Here is a 13,630-nt window from a genome sequence, read left to right on the forward strand (position 1 = left end):
GCATCTAATTCTTCAGCACACGTAGCCACGATGTGGGTGTAACTGTCAAGATTAGCAACTTGCTTTTGAACATGGGTTATGAAGTTGGCTCTTCTTTGTGTCTAATGGGTCAGCCACCAGCAGTTAAACAATATGGATTTGCACCTCTTTTGTAAGAATCAAACACACCCACTCCAAAAGTCAAAAGAAGATCCCAATGAATTTATTTTTTAAGAATGCACCATTGAGGAATGATTCCGGGGCTCATACAGTTTCCATCAGGGACCTTTTCACCATTGGGACACATCAGCTGCTCTGCCCCCACTCTAGCCGTATTTGTGGCCCACACTAGCTGTATTTCTTTGATGCTGGACATTCACATTGGGAAGTCAAACAGGCATGTTTAACATTGGATGTATCTGCCAAAGACTCAAGTGTATTCACCTTACCCGTTCCCTTCCTCCTGGGCACAGAGCTAAACAACATTCTCCAGCTATTCTTACAGTTAGGTATGACCATAGAATATGGGTAGAAGTCATATAATTACTTTTGGGCCTGGATCATAAAAAAAAAAATCTCTTGGATAATCATCTACTCCCTCTCTGTCTGTATCTGCCAATTGGATATCAACACTCAGGAGATCATGAAAACCAAGTGTTAGAGATGATAAAGTGTCCATCAACCTTGGTCTCTGTGTGGAAGCAGCCAATTAGATTTATAGGAATGAGAAATAATCTTCTATTTTGCTAAGCTGCTGAGAGTTAGGGATTTTCAGTTGTAGCAGCTATCTAATTAACACAGTCTGCATAGCTCCACTGAGGATGGAACTTAATACATTGTAACAAATGAATAATAGCATCTACCATTTATAAAGTGCCTACTTTGTGCTGGACATTGTGCTAAGAACCTTACATGATCACATTAATCCTTATAACATCTCTGGGGTACATATAATTACTACTATTTTTTATTTTAGAGATAAGCAAGCCCAGAGCTTAAGGTTGATAAATGACACACAGTTAGTGTGGTAGATTATATAACGGTCCCCAATTATTGACATATAAAAGATTATATGTCTCTGCCTTTTGCCACATGACTTGCAGTACCTCACTGTGGGAGAAATATACATCTCCATTTCATTGACCACTGGTATTCGTGTGACCTGACTTGCTTTTGATCAACGAAATGTGAGTGGATAACCTGTGCCATTTCTGAGCGGGACTTTTAAGAGCTAGTTCTAATTTGGCATTCTTGTTTCTCTCTGACACTGGCATGGAATGAATGCCCCTGATCAGACTGGTCCTTCAGCCTGGATCCCAGAAAGAAGAAGACTCGAGGGTGGGGGTAAAGCCACAGCTGACCAGTAAAGGCATGTAGCGTGAAGAAGAAATACCCCTTTATTTTGTAAGCCACTGAGATGTTGGGATGGCTGTTAGCACACCAAACCCAGTAAAGGCTGACAGATACACCTAGAGCTCAGTGCAAATGCTATTACTACTTAGACGCCACAACCTGTGCTCTCAATCACCAAGCGGCACTTCCCAAGAACGTTCCACTCACATACATTTCTGTTAGATGATATGAGGAAGATATAACACATCATTAAAAAAAATCAGTTCTCATTCTGGGTAGGATAAAAGTGGATGTCTGTAAGCTTAAAGAGGAAACTGCTACAGCACCAGGACTCAAACTTAATTTATAGATTTGCCTCTCGCATTGCAGGTAATATGTTCAGATTTAGTCCCACAGAACAATTGTTGGGAAGGACATGGATCATTTTATCCATAGATTCACTTGCCACTTCCTTTTGTAAAGTTTTCATTCCAGCAACCCCATCTCTGGGACTAATCACTGAAAGAACCACCAGTACTGTGTGCTCCCTGGTCCTAAGCAGAGCCATAGACAAGAAATGTGAAACATGAGACTGAAGGGGTTATTGGGATTAATCTGACCTGTATTCATCTATAAGAACATGAATTCAATAGCCATTTGATTAAAATTTAAGGTTAACTTCATACGTTGTAAGTAGGAAAGTTGCTTGATGGTCTTAATGCATCTGGACAAAACGGAGATTTCAATGGCCATTTGAAAATTATGCGCTGAGCAGAATCATCCTTTGAGAGTCTGTTTAAGTAACTATTCAATTCAGTGTTAAATAAATAAACGAATATCTAGAATTGATTAACAAGTAAGATTAGACCAAAGTGACAGTTTAGGAAATACTGAATATTCTTTTTAAAATGACAATGTTCTTCTTCATTTGAAAAAGATTACTTTGTGTTATTAATTAGTGCTAGAAAAATGATATCAAGTAGGTGTATATTATAGTATTTTTATCAGAGGAGAGTCAGAATACCATTAAAACACTGACTGCAATTATGATGCTCTTTCTTTCTACAGGATCTTAATTATTTCCAGAACTAATTATTTAAAATACACATTAAAATGTATTTTTATCCCAAATGACTTCATTTAATTTTTCTATCTTCCTAAACACTTTAACTAAAAAGAAAACCTTAATTCAACGAAAGTATCTTGATGATTTTTCAACTTAACTACCAATTCCCCTTTTGTTCATATTACCAAATTTAATAATTTTATAAAAATCCAGATGAATCAATTCTCTTTTGGCACTTAACAATTATTGAAAATAAAGGAAAGAGGAGAGATCCAATATGGTAGAATAAACGCTGAGTTTATAAATGCTTTTTAATAGTTTAATAGTTTATAAATAGATAAACGCTGAGTTTGCCGTGAACACATCAAAATTACAACTAAATTATAGAACAATCAACCTGGAGAAATTTCTGAAGACTAGCTGAACAGAAGTTTCATAACTAAGGATATAAAGTAGAAGCCATGTCAAGACACATAGAAGGGGTGCAAACTAAAACTAGGCTGGCCCCAAACCTCCCTGTGGCAGGTGAAAATGGGAAGATGGGATATCTCAACCATGAAGACTTCCCCCAGAAAAACAAGAGCCCACACCAGGCTCCCCAGCCCGGAGTACTCCTGCTGGGAAGAGAAGCCCTCACAACATCTGGCTGTGAAAAAACAGTGGGGATCTGACCATCCAGGTGGGAAAGAAGGCTTGGGAGAAATCCAAGCATCCTCCAAAAGGGCCGCACACAGGCTTACTTGTTTGCAGGCACTCACCCTGGGTTCTGGCAGAGGGACAGGTATTTGGGAGGGGGGGTATCAGAGACATGTGGGGGTAAGACTGAGGTGTGTGGTTTTGAGGTGAAGGCTGAAGACAGTCACCATTTTCCCTGTGTGGGGTCTTTCTCCCATACAGCTGGCAGGCCTGTGCCATCTTTCCCGTGTTGAGCTCTCCTCTAACAGCCAAATCTGAGTCTGATTGGTTTGTTGAACTCAGTTGCTCCACCCTGCTAACTCACTGGGAACCCACCCCACCCAACTGCTGCAATGCTGGAGGCACTTTCTCCTGAAGCAGCCAGCCCTGACAGCATTGCACACTTTCTTGGAAAACTGACAAAGTCCTCAGGCCCCAGGCAGGTGGCAACTGGCCTTAGTGTGCTGAGACTTGCTGAATAGCTCCAGGCTCAGCACTGGAACCAAACCAGAATCTACATTAAGCTGGTGAACACCACTCTTCCCTCTCTAGTGACTCCCTGAAACCCTGCCTCACCCAACTTGCATACTCCACGAGGCTTTATCAATGGCTGAACCTTAAGGGAGTCGGCCTTGGGTGTCCTGGCTTTTTGTGGAGCTACCCAGGCCTGGTACTGGTGGCAGCCATCTTTAGTTCACAGCATGGCCTCTCCCATGTGCCTCTAGGTCCAGCACTGTCAGTGAACAACTTAAGATTGCTTTGTAGCTCCTACCAGGTAGCCTCCCTACCAGTCACAGGTAGTGGCTGACCTGTGCCTGCACTGGAGCCCCTCCCAAGAGGCCCCAGAATGAACATTCTTGGAAGTTGACTTCAGACCACAGCAGAACAACACTCAATTGGCCCCACAAGTGGCACACATGAACGGTGGTCTGAATAGGCTCCAGAGCCCACCAGGATGGATCTCACTCAGTGGGGTAAGTTCTGCACATATCAGCCCATAAGCTACAGACGTGGCCAAACTGCACAGCCAATCAACCTGAGGGTCAATATCACCCACTGACATGCCAATAGCAATCAAGGCTCAACTATATCAGGAGGGCACACACAACCCACGCAAAGGACACTCCTCGAGCACCCAGTGCATGTGACTATGGAGACTGTAACATTGGGCCCCACAGGACACCTACTACATAAGGCTACCTGACAAGACTAAGGGACATTGCAGATCTACCTAATACATAGAAACAAAACACAGAGAGGCAATCTAAATGAGGAAACAAAGAAATATGTCCAAAATGAAAGAATAGGAGAAAACTCCAGAAAAATAATTAAACAAAATGGAGGCAAGCAACCTATCAGATACAGAGTTCAAAACAATGGTTATAAGTAAGTGCAAAGAATTCAGTGGGAACTTCAACAAAGAGATACCAAGCATAGCAAAGGACATAAAAACCATAAAAAGAACCAGTCAGAAGTGAAGAATACAGTAACTGAAACGAAGAATGCACTAGGACGAATCACCAGCAGCCTAGATGAAGCAGAGGATCAAATTAGTGATTTGGAAGACAAGGTAGCAGAAAACACCCAGTCAGAACAGCAAAATGAAAAAAGAATCCAAAAAAATGAGGATACTTTAAGAGACCTCTGGGACAACATCAAGCGTACCAACATTCACATCATAGGGGTACCAGAAGGAGAAGAGAGAGATCAAAGAATTGAAAACCTATTTGAAGAAATAATGACTGAAAACTTCCCTAACCTGGCAAAGGAAATAGACATACAAGTCCAGGAAGTGCAGAGATTCTTAGACAAGATCAAACAGGTTCACACCAAGACACATTGTAATTAAAATGGCAAAGGTTAAAGACAAAGAAAGAATCCTGAAAACAGCAGGAGAAAGGCAACTAGTTAATTACAAGGAAGTTTCCATAAGATTGTCAGCTGATTTCTCTACAGAAACTTTGCAGGCCAGAAGGAATTGACATGAAATATACAAAGTGATGTATGAAAATGATACAAGTATAATTATGTGTATATATATGTATATATATATATATATATACATATATATACACATATGTATATATGTATACATGAAAATGATACAAAGTAATGAAAAACATGGACTTACAAAAAAGAGTGCTCTATCCAGCAAAGTTATCATTTAAAATTGAAGGACAATAATGAATGTCAAGTATAATTATGTATATATATACATATATATATATATTTCCATTCACAAGAAGTGGAGTACAGCATAAGGAATACAGACAGTGGAAATGTGATGGCTGTATGTAACTATGTGACATCAGAGGGATAGTAGATTGGTGGAGGGCGGTTATCACTTTGTGAGGGGTATAAATATCTAACTATTACGTTGTTTTGTACACTTGAAACTAATGAAAAATAAAAATAAAATAAATAAAATTGAAAGACAGATAAAGAGCTTCCCAGACAAGAAAAAATTAAAGGAATTCATCACCACCAAACCAGTGTTACAAGGAATGTTAGAGGGACTCCTTTAAGACAAAAAAATAAGATAAAAAATATGAATAATAATGTGGCAATAACTACATATTTATCAACAATTACTTTCAATGTAAATGGATTAAATGCTCCAATAAAAAACACAGGGTGGATGAATGGATAAGAAAACAAAAGCCTTACATATGCTGCCTACAAGAGACACTTCGGATTGAAAGACAACACAGACTGAAAGTAAAGAGATGGAAAAAGATTTACAATAACCAAGATGTAGTCTGGGTGTCCATTGATGGAAGAATGGATAAAGAGGAGATCGTATATATATATATATATATATATATATATATATATATATATATATATATATATATACACAATGGAATATTGCTCAGCCATGGAAGGGAATGGGTTCTTGCCATCTGCAGTGGCATGAATGGACCTGGAGGGTATTGTGCTGAGTGGAGACTCAGGCAGAGAAAGACAGATGCAATGAGATTTCACTTATTTGTGTAATCTAAAGAACAAAATAGACAAAACAGAAGCAAACTCATAAAAAACATTTTGATGGTTGCCACATGGGAGGGGCATTGGAAAAGGGGAAGGGATTAAGAAATACTAATTGGTTGTTACAAAGTAGTCAAGAGGATGTAGGATACAGCATAAGGAATAGAGTCAATAATATTGTAATAACTATGTATGGTGTCAGATGGGTACTTCATTTATCGGGGTGATAGAAGAGAGTGAGGGGACAGGGTGAAAAAGGTGAAGGTATTAAGAAGTAAAAATGGTAGTTATAAAATAGTCATGGGGATGTAAAGTAAAGCATAGGGAATATAGTCAATAATATGGTAATAACTATGTATAATGCCAGGAGGGTACTAGACTAGTCAGGAGGGTCACTTCTTAAATTATATAAATGTCTAATCACCATACTATACACCTGAAATTAACATAAAATAATATTGAATGTCAACTGTAATTGAAAAATTTAAAAAGGAGGGGAAAAGATGAAGGGCAACAAGAGGTTTATATTTCCAGGTATAAAACAAGTAAGTCACAGGGATGTCATGTACAGCATGGGGAATATAATCAATAATATTGTGATTGCGTAGAAAGTTGTCAGATGCTTCCTGATTATGGTGATCACTTCTTTAGGTATATAAATGTGAAATAACTATGGTGTACACCTGAAACTGATATAATGTGTGTTAGATATATATTTTTTTAATATAAATCTTTAAAAAAGAGAAAATAAAGAAAAGAAATAATAAATGCTATCTCAATAAGCTATAAATTCAAATTTGTTCAAACATCTCAATTCCACCAACTGTAAAGTTCTGATACAATGAATTAAAAAACAACAACAAAAAAAACACCTTGGCTTGGAAAGTATCATCACTTTAAATCTGGTAAAAATAAATAACTGTCATTTCCCCTAGCTTCCTTCCTTTCCTTTATTCTGACTCTGTGGTCCATTTCCTTTATTAATCTACATTGTGCTTACATATCATTTGATTAATCAAGAGTTAGTGAAAAAGAGAAAAGCTTTGTCTTGCCTACCTGCTCATTTTGATTAAGAGGGTTTATCTTGTTTTCATGGAGATTCACATGATCAACATTCAACCCTTGAGGAAAGTAACACCTACCTGTGAAAATCAGTGAATGGGGTTACACTTCCATAAGGCTCTATTTACTTATTTTTACTCTATAATGACTTTTTTCTATTGTTTATTAAACAGCTATTCTGAAGTTTCTCATGTCTTATTGTCTTTTTATACTGTAAAGTAGAGATAGTTTGTGAGAAGATAGGGAAGAATATGAGTGTGAATTAAAGCCTTTTTGTGTACTCAAAGGAAACAACCTGTGTAAATTCTATGTAGTAAATAAAGAGCTGGTGAATTTTTTTTTTCTGATGTTAGGAAATACCAAGATGAGGTATTACATTAAAAAATACAAAAATGGCTCCAAGTGTACAGGGATACATTTTAAGTTGCTCTCCTTGACAAATCTTATTTGAAATGGGTAAACCAATTATTTTGGAGTATGCTATAGGCTGTCATAAGGAAGTGTTGACACTTTGCTCAGCAATTAACCACCGAGGAAGAAAGCAAGTCATAGTTTGGCAAATCAGCACTGAGGACACAAGCATGAAATCCACCAGAACTAAAGGTTATTGATTGAGCAAATTCCTATACCTAGCTTATTTACATTCTCACCTTTGTTTTTTTAATTCATGAGAGAAACTGAACTGTAGAACTCACAAATATATTGCTTTGTTTTTCTAATAATCCATATTCTTGTATGGCTTTATCTTCATAACTAATCTCGACTTCTCTTCTGCAGATGATACCAGATGGAGCAAAGCCAGGGTGCAGCTGTTTTGTTTAAGTCCTAACACCGCATCAGTTCTCTTTTATAAATTAGACCATAGATAAACTTGTCAATATCCATGAGGAACTGAAAGGTAAGAAACAGTGTAATATCTCACCCTTTCCCCAGGTTGGAAACAGACTGCTTCTGCCTTCACTAGTGATCATGAAAAAAAAAAAAAAAGACAAAAAAATTTAACAAAAGACTAGAAGGTATAAGCACACTGCTGTAACCAAATCCTGAGTGTTCCATACACATCATCTTTGGAAAGCACCAACGTACCCAGCAAGGAAAACCAGGATACATCTTGTTTATCTTCATAAGTAACAAACCAGAACCAGCTCAAGACCACACACGTGCACCCTCAACAGAGAAGAGCAGCCAAAGATATTTCAGAGGCTTTATGAGCATTTCCAACCAGTTGCCAAACCTGACCAGGCTCTGCAATTCAAACTGTGTCTTGTAACACCCGAATGCCACTTTAAAAAGCTTTCTACTCAAAATGTGACTGTCACCTTCCTCTACTATTTTTCCTCATCAGTATCAGTCCATATGCTGAGGGGTATGAGGCCCTGCTACCCAAGATGAGGAGAGCAGGGCAGAGACCAGCCTTGCTCAAGGTAAAGGTAGAACGCGGGAGGGACTTACCTGGGTTCCCTGTATGAATGTTGAAATGGAACTCGACTGATAATAAACTGACCCCTGGTGCACATTTTTTTTCTTTGCTTCTATTAAGAAAATGACTTCTCTCAGTTTCCTATGGCTGCAACCTTGTAAATTTAGCCACTCTGCTCAAATGCTGGCTTGAATATACATTCAGTGGGTCTCATCTCACTAACGCACCTTCCTCCCTTTCCTGAAACTCACCAGCTCTGCTTAGGAGTCTGTCTGGTCCAGACCAGGAGTAAACTACTCCACCCTCCCTGGTGGGTCTCAGGACCCCTAGACAGGACTTGGCTGGCTGGTGTCTCACTGACCACGGTGCTCCCACAGTGTGTTTCTGCCATCTACCCCATGTAAAAAGTTAGAGACGAGAGAGAGGGTGAGGAATGAATGGATGCTTTTGAAGCCAAAGGCTGAAACTAGACAACTCTCCTTAGAGACGGATCCGTGGTGTGTGTGTGTGTGTGTGTGTGTGTGTGTGTGTGTGTGTGTGTGTCCCCCTTTCCCCCCAAGAACAGATCTTCCTCCGTTCTCTGTTCATCTGAGATCTTTCGCTGCTCAGGTGTTCTTGATTCTGAAGAGCTGCTCTGATGCCCCACCATGTGTGGAATGGATGATGTGCAAGCTTCTCTTTCCCACGCGATTCCGTGGAGGATGAGATATGCACATTCTGCACGGGCAAGGGGATCGGTCCTTTACAGAAAGGGAGTGACGTCCCGCGATGAAAGGAGTTATCTGCTCCCTGGGCAGCCGACCGGGAGGAGGGGGAAGGCCCGCGCTCGTGCTCTGGCCTTGGTGCTGAATCCGGAGCCCGCGGCCCTAACCGTGTCCTCGGGGGCCCCCGGCAACCCTGGGAGGTTTGCGGGGCACCTGCGGGTTCCAGGCACCCCCTCGCGGGTCGCTGACGGGAAGTGGGGCAGAGCCGAGGCCCTGGGACCTTCCGCAGGGCACGCGGCTAGCTTATTTCTTTGCCTGGAGCTGGGAAAGTTTGGTCCAACTTTTAGTGTGTGCGTGTGACTGGAGCTGCCTTCTTCCCTCCCACCTGAGTCGCCATGGAGACGCTAGCTCGCTGGGCCAAATGGGCGAAGCTTCCTTAGCTCAGCCCTGACTGCAGCAAGCCCCTTTTTCTTTCTCAGCAGCTGCTGGGCAACCTCGTCCTCGGTTTCTCAGGAGAACATAGGTAGGCAGGGACGCAATGCTAGCTGGAAGTGGCACTGCGTCCTGTTCGCGGGGGCTCCCTCGGACTCGCCGGCTTTGCATAAAAGCAGGCAGGAGCCGCTCTGAACATGTAATGAATCTCTAATTCCCAAACACGAGGTTTCGCCCCCCTCCCTTCCTTTTTTAGGAGTGGAGGCGGGCTTCTTTGGAAAATGCTGGTATTTTGTTTCTCCACTAACCTCACCCCATTTCTGTGACTGTTTCTATTAAGATCCATTTCCTCCCTAAGAGTCTCTCCATATTAAGCCTGGTACAAGAGGTATACCTGTGGATTGACCCAAGATTGTATTGGGTTTGGGGAATACTAATGTTATTTCTGTTAAAACGAATCCAAGCTTACTGTTTGGATGCAAATGAAAATATACCAGGAAGAAGCAAGTCAACGGATTCATCCAACCCCCTAAAGCCCAAAACATCTCATTTTACCTGAAGGCTTTCCCCACTGCCAATTACAAAACAATTCAGTTTACTTCCAGGGAGAGCTCCCCCTTCAATGCTCGTAGTCATCATATCACACCTCTGGTTATATTGACAGAGAACAGTTCCGAGTTATTGTTTCACATTGCCTGTCTGTTTCTCCCCCCACACCTCACTTCTCTCTCTCACTTCTCTCTCTCTCTCTCTCTCTCTCTCTCTCTCTCTCTCTCTCTCTCTCTCTCTCTCTCTCTCTCTCTCCTCTATGCAAAGAACAAGGATACAGCTTTCCACAGACAATGGGCTTTTCCCAACTGTAAATGACTATACACCGCAAGCCGCCCCTGCCAGTCAATCAGGGCATTCATTTCATCGTTGCCAAAGGATGTTGAAATGATGTCTGCAGTAACTGACGGTTTCTGCGAGCCCAGGACATGCAGACCCCTCCTCTCCCCACCCGCCTTGCGAGTTTTCAGTTGCTAATGAAAACCGTATGAAACAGATTTCCCTTCTGTTATGTAACCGGCTTCTCCCTTTCCCCTGACTCGGGCATCTGGCTGCCCATTCGAGTGCATATGCATGCAGGCGGCGACTTGGGGAGGGGGTGGTGGAGACCCGAGGGCTGGGAACGTCTTGCCCAGATTGATGCCAGCTTCTCGCCTTCGAGCAACTCAGCACACCGCTTACCTGCTGCGGACAGGGTGATTTCACTCAATCATGATCTCCTTTCTTGAAACGGAGCAAGATTTAATCATTCACTACACGATAGATGGCGAGCAGAAGAAAGAAAAGAAAAGAAAAAAACAACAACCCTGGAATCAGTTGGTCAAATTTCACAGCAGCCCCGGGAGTCTGTCCGGAGACTCCATTCTGCTCGCAGCGCATCCAGCTCTGGGGCTCGCTTCCCGCGGCTCCCACCCCTCCGCCCGCGCGACCTCTCCGGCCAGGTGCGGCCGTCTTCAAACTGGCTCCCTCTGGCCGAGGGCGGAGAGGAGGGGTGGGCGCGGGGGCCAAAGGAGGGGCGCAGGGCAGGGACAGGGAAAGGGGGAAAAGGCAAGAGTGGCGGAAAAAAAAATCCCCGGCTGGGAGAAAAGTGATGGACCCCGCAGGGAGACGTCATGAAAGCTGCAGATTCAGTGAATGCTACTCAATTCCAGCCGACTGGCTGAGCCCCGCTGGCAGCGCAAGAACCGACGCGGCCCGGGGGATAAAAGCAAGCGCAGCGCCGCCTGCTGGAGGGAAGCGGCCACGCAGCGCGTTCCTGGGAGGCGGGGGCGGGGAGGGATGGAACCCGAGACCCGGAGACACCCACCCGCCGCGCATCTGCACCTTCACGGCGCGCTGAGTGCACCAGGCTGGGAAGGAGGGCGCTCCAACCGACCCCTCCCCAAACCCGAGCTGGCGCGGAAACAACCAGCCAACCCCCGCCCCCCGATACGAAACTGGAAACGCGGGGCGCTCGGTGCTGGGGGAACCTTCGGGTTTAGCCTTCTGGGTCTCACCTTTACCCTCTTCTCACTAAGTAATTTATTCCCAGAGGAAAGCCTGGAAAGCAGGAAAGAGCCGCAGCTCGGGGATCAGTTTTGGGCTGCTGGTGGGCGGGGCTACTTCTCTAAGGTTCTGTGACACTAGGAGAAAGAGGGTCTTGTCACTGTCTCCCTCTGGGCTGAAATGAAGGAGATCTGCCCAGGTGGCAGGAGCTGGAGCTCGCACTGTCCCAGTGACCGGGAGGGGGCGCGGCGAGCGGGCTGGGGGGGAGGGGAGGGGAGGGGAGGGGAGGAGAGGGAAGGGGAAGGGAGGGGAGGGGTACGGAGGGGAGGGGTAGGGGAGGGGAGGGGAGGGGAGTGGCGGGGAGGGGAGGGGTGGGAAGGGGAGGGGAGGGGTGGGGACGGGAGGGGAGGGGAGGGGCCGCGCCCCAGGGCTTTGCTTGCCGGCGGCTCCATTCAGCCTGTCCTGTCCACTGCAACTGGAACCGGGTCCCCGCTGCTACTGCACCCCCTCCCCACCCTGACGTCTCTGTTTTGGAGATGTCTCTGGCAATGGTGACGGAGAATAGGACTATGGCCTTTTTCATGCATAATCCATGTTGTGTTCAAAGTTGACTTTGCCCTGGCTTGGACAATCGCCTACTCCCTCCTTTGATTTTTAACTTGCTTTCCGTTGTTATTCCAGGAAACATATCACAGCGTTCCCCTCTGCACCCCTTCTTTTTCTTATGTTCATCACAAACAATATTTCCACATTTCCAAAGCCTCCCATAACTTGCTTCTACTTCTGTGCCGTTCACTCTTTCATGCCATCTTTTCCCGAAAGATAAATGGCTTGACAAGTACATTGCCAAGAGCAATGAACATTATTAGTTAATAATTTTGTAATGACCCTTTCAATAACTGGCTGCTCATGCGCCACTTTGTAAAGTGGCTTTCCTTCCACAAGACGCAGAATATTCATCTCCAAATCCCCAGGGATCCATCTACCCACCGCCTCCTGAACAAACAGTGCTTCTTCCTGACTCTTCTTAAACTTTTTTCACTTTTCCCCCCTGCATATACTTTGTTTTGTTCTGTCACTTTTTAAGAAATTGAGGTGTGGACACACAATAAACTATATGTATTTATAGTGTACAGTTTGATTAGTTTTGACATGGGTATACACGTGACACCATTACCGCGATCAAGATAGTGAACGTATCACTCGCTTCCACAAGTTTTTTTTTGCCCCTTGTAATCCCTCTCACGCTCCCCCTGCTCCATCTCCAAGCAAACACTGAACCGCTTTTAGCCACTATAGATTAGTACGCATTTCCCAGAATTTTACATATATCATGTATTTATATTTCATATAAATAAAATCGTACTGAATATGTTCCCTCATTCCTTCCTTCCTTCCCTCTCTGCCTCCCTCCCTCCCTTTTGTACTTTCTCTGGCTTTTCACTCAGCATAACTATTTTAAGATGTTGTATGCATCAGTAGTTCATTCCTTTTTATTGTTTCTGTATTCCGTTGGATGGATATATCTCATTGGTTTATTCACCTTTTCACAGATGCTTGAATAATCTCCAGTTTTGGGCTATTACAAATAAAGTAACCTTTATAAATACGTATGAGTGGCATGGCTGGGTTATATGACAGATGTATAACTATTTAGAAATTGCCAAATTATTTTTCCAAAATATTTTGAAGTGCTTATTTGCCATCCAGGTATCTTCTGTGGTAAAATGCCTGATTAAACCTTTTACCCGTTTAAAAAAAATTAAAAATGAATATTCATCTCCAAGAAGACCCTATTCCATATGAAGGACTGATAGAGACCTCTTATTTCCAAGATTATTTATTCTACATTCAAGCATTCTAATTACACAGCAGTTGGTCCCTCAAGAACGAACGCTGTCTGCTCTGCAGATGTCTGGTATGGAGAGGTGTTTCCCT

General features: G+C 43.1%; 1 protein-coding gene across 2 annotated transcripts in view; it reads right to left on the minus strand.

Annotated features, from left to right (window-relative positions):
- KCNJ6 (potassium inwardly rectifying channel subfamily J member 6) overlaps positions 1–11,377 on the minus strand; it is a 234,743-nt gene extending 223,366 nt beyond the window's left edge. For both annotated transcript variants that reach the window (XM_081063110.1, XM_081063109.1), the window contains exon 1: positions 10,889–11,377. The gene's annotated coding sequence lies outside the window, so the exon portion shown is untranslated. The remainder of the gene's footprint in view (positions 1–10,888) is intronic.
- Positions 11,378–13,630: the final 2,253 nt, after the last annotated feature.

This window comes from Rhinolophus hipposideros (assembly GCF_964194185.1).
Source record: "Rhinolophus hipposideros genome assembly, chromosome: 2".
NCBI classification, from domain to species: domain Eukaryota; kingdom Metazoa; phylum Chordata; class Mammalia; order Chiroptera; family Rhinolophidae; genus Rhinolophus; species Rhinolophus hipposideros.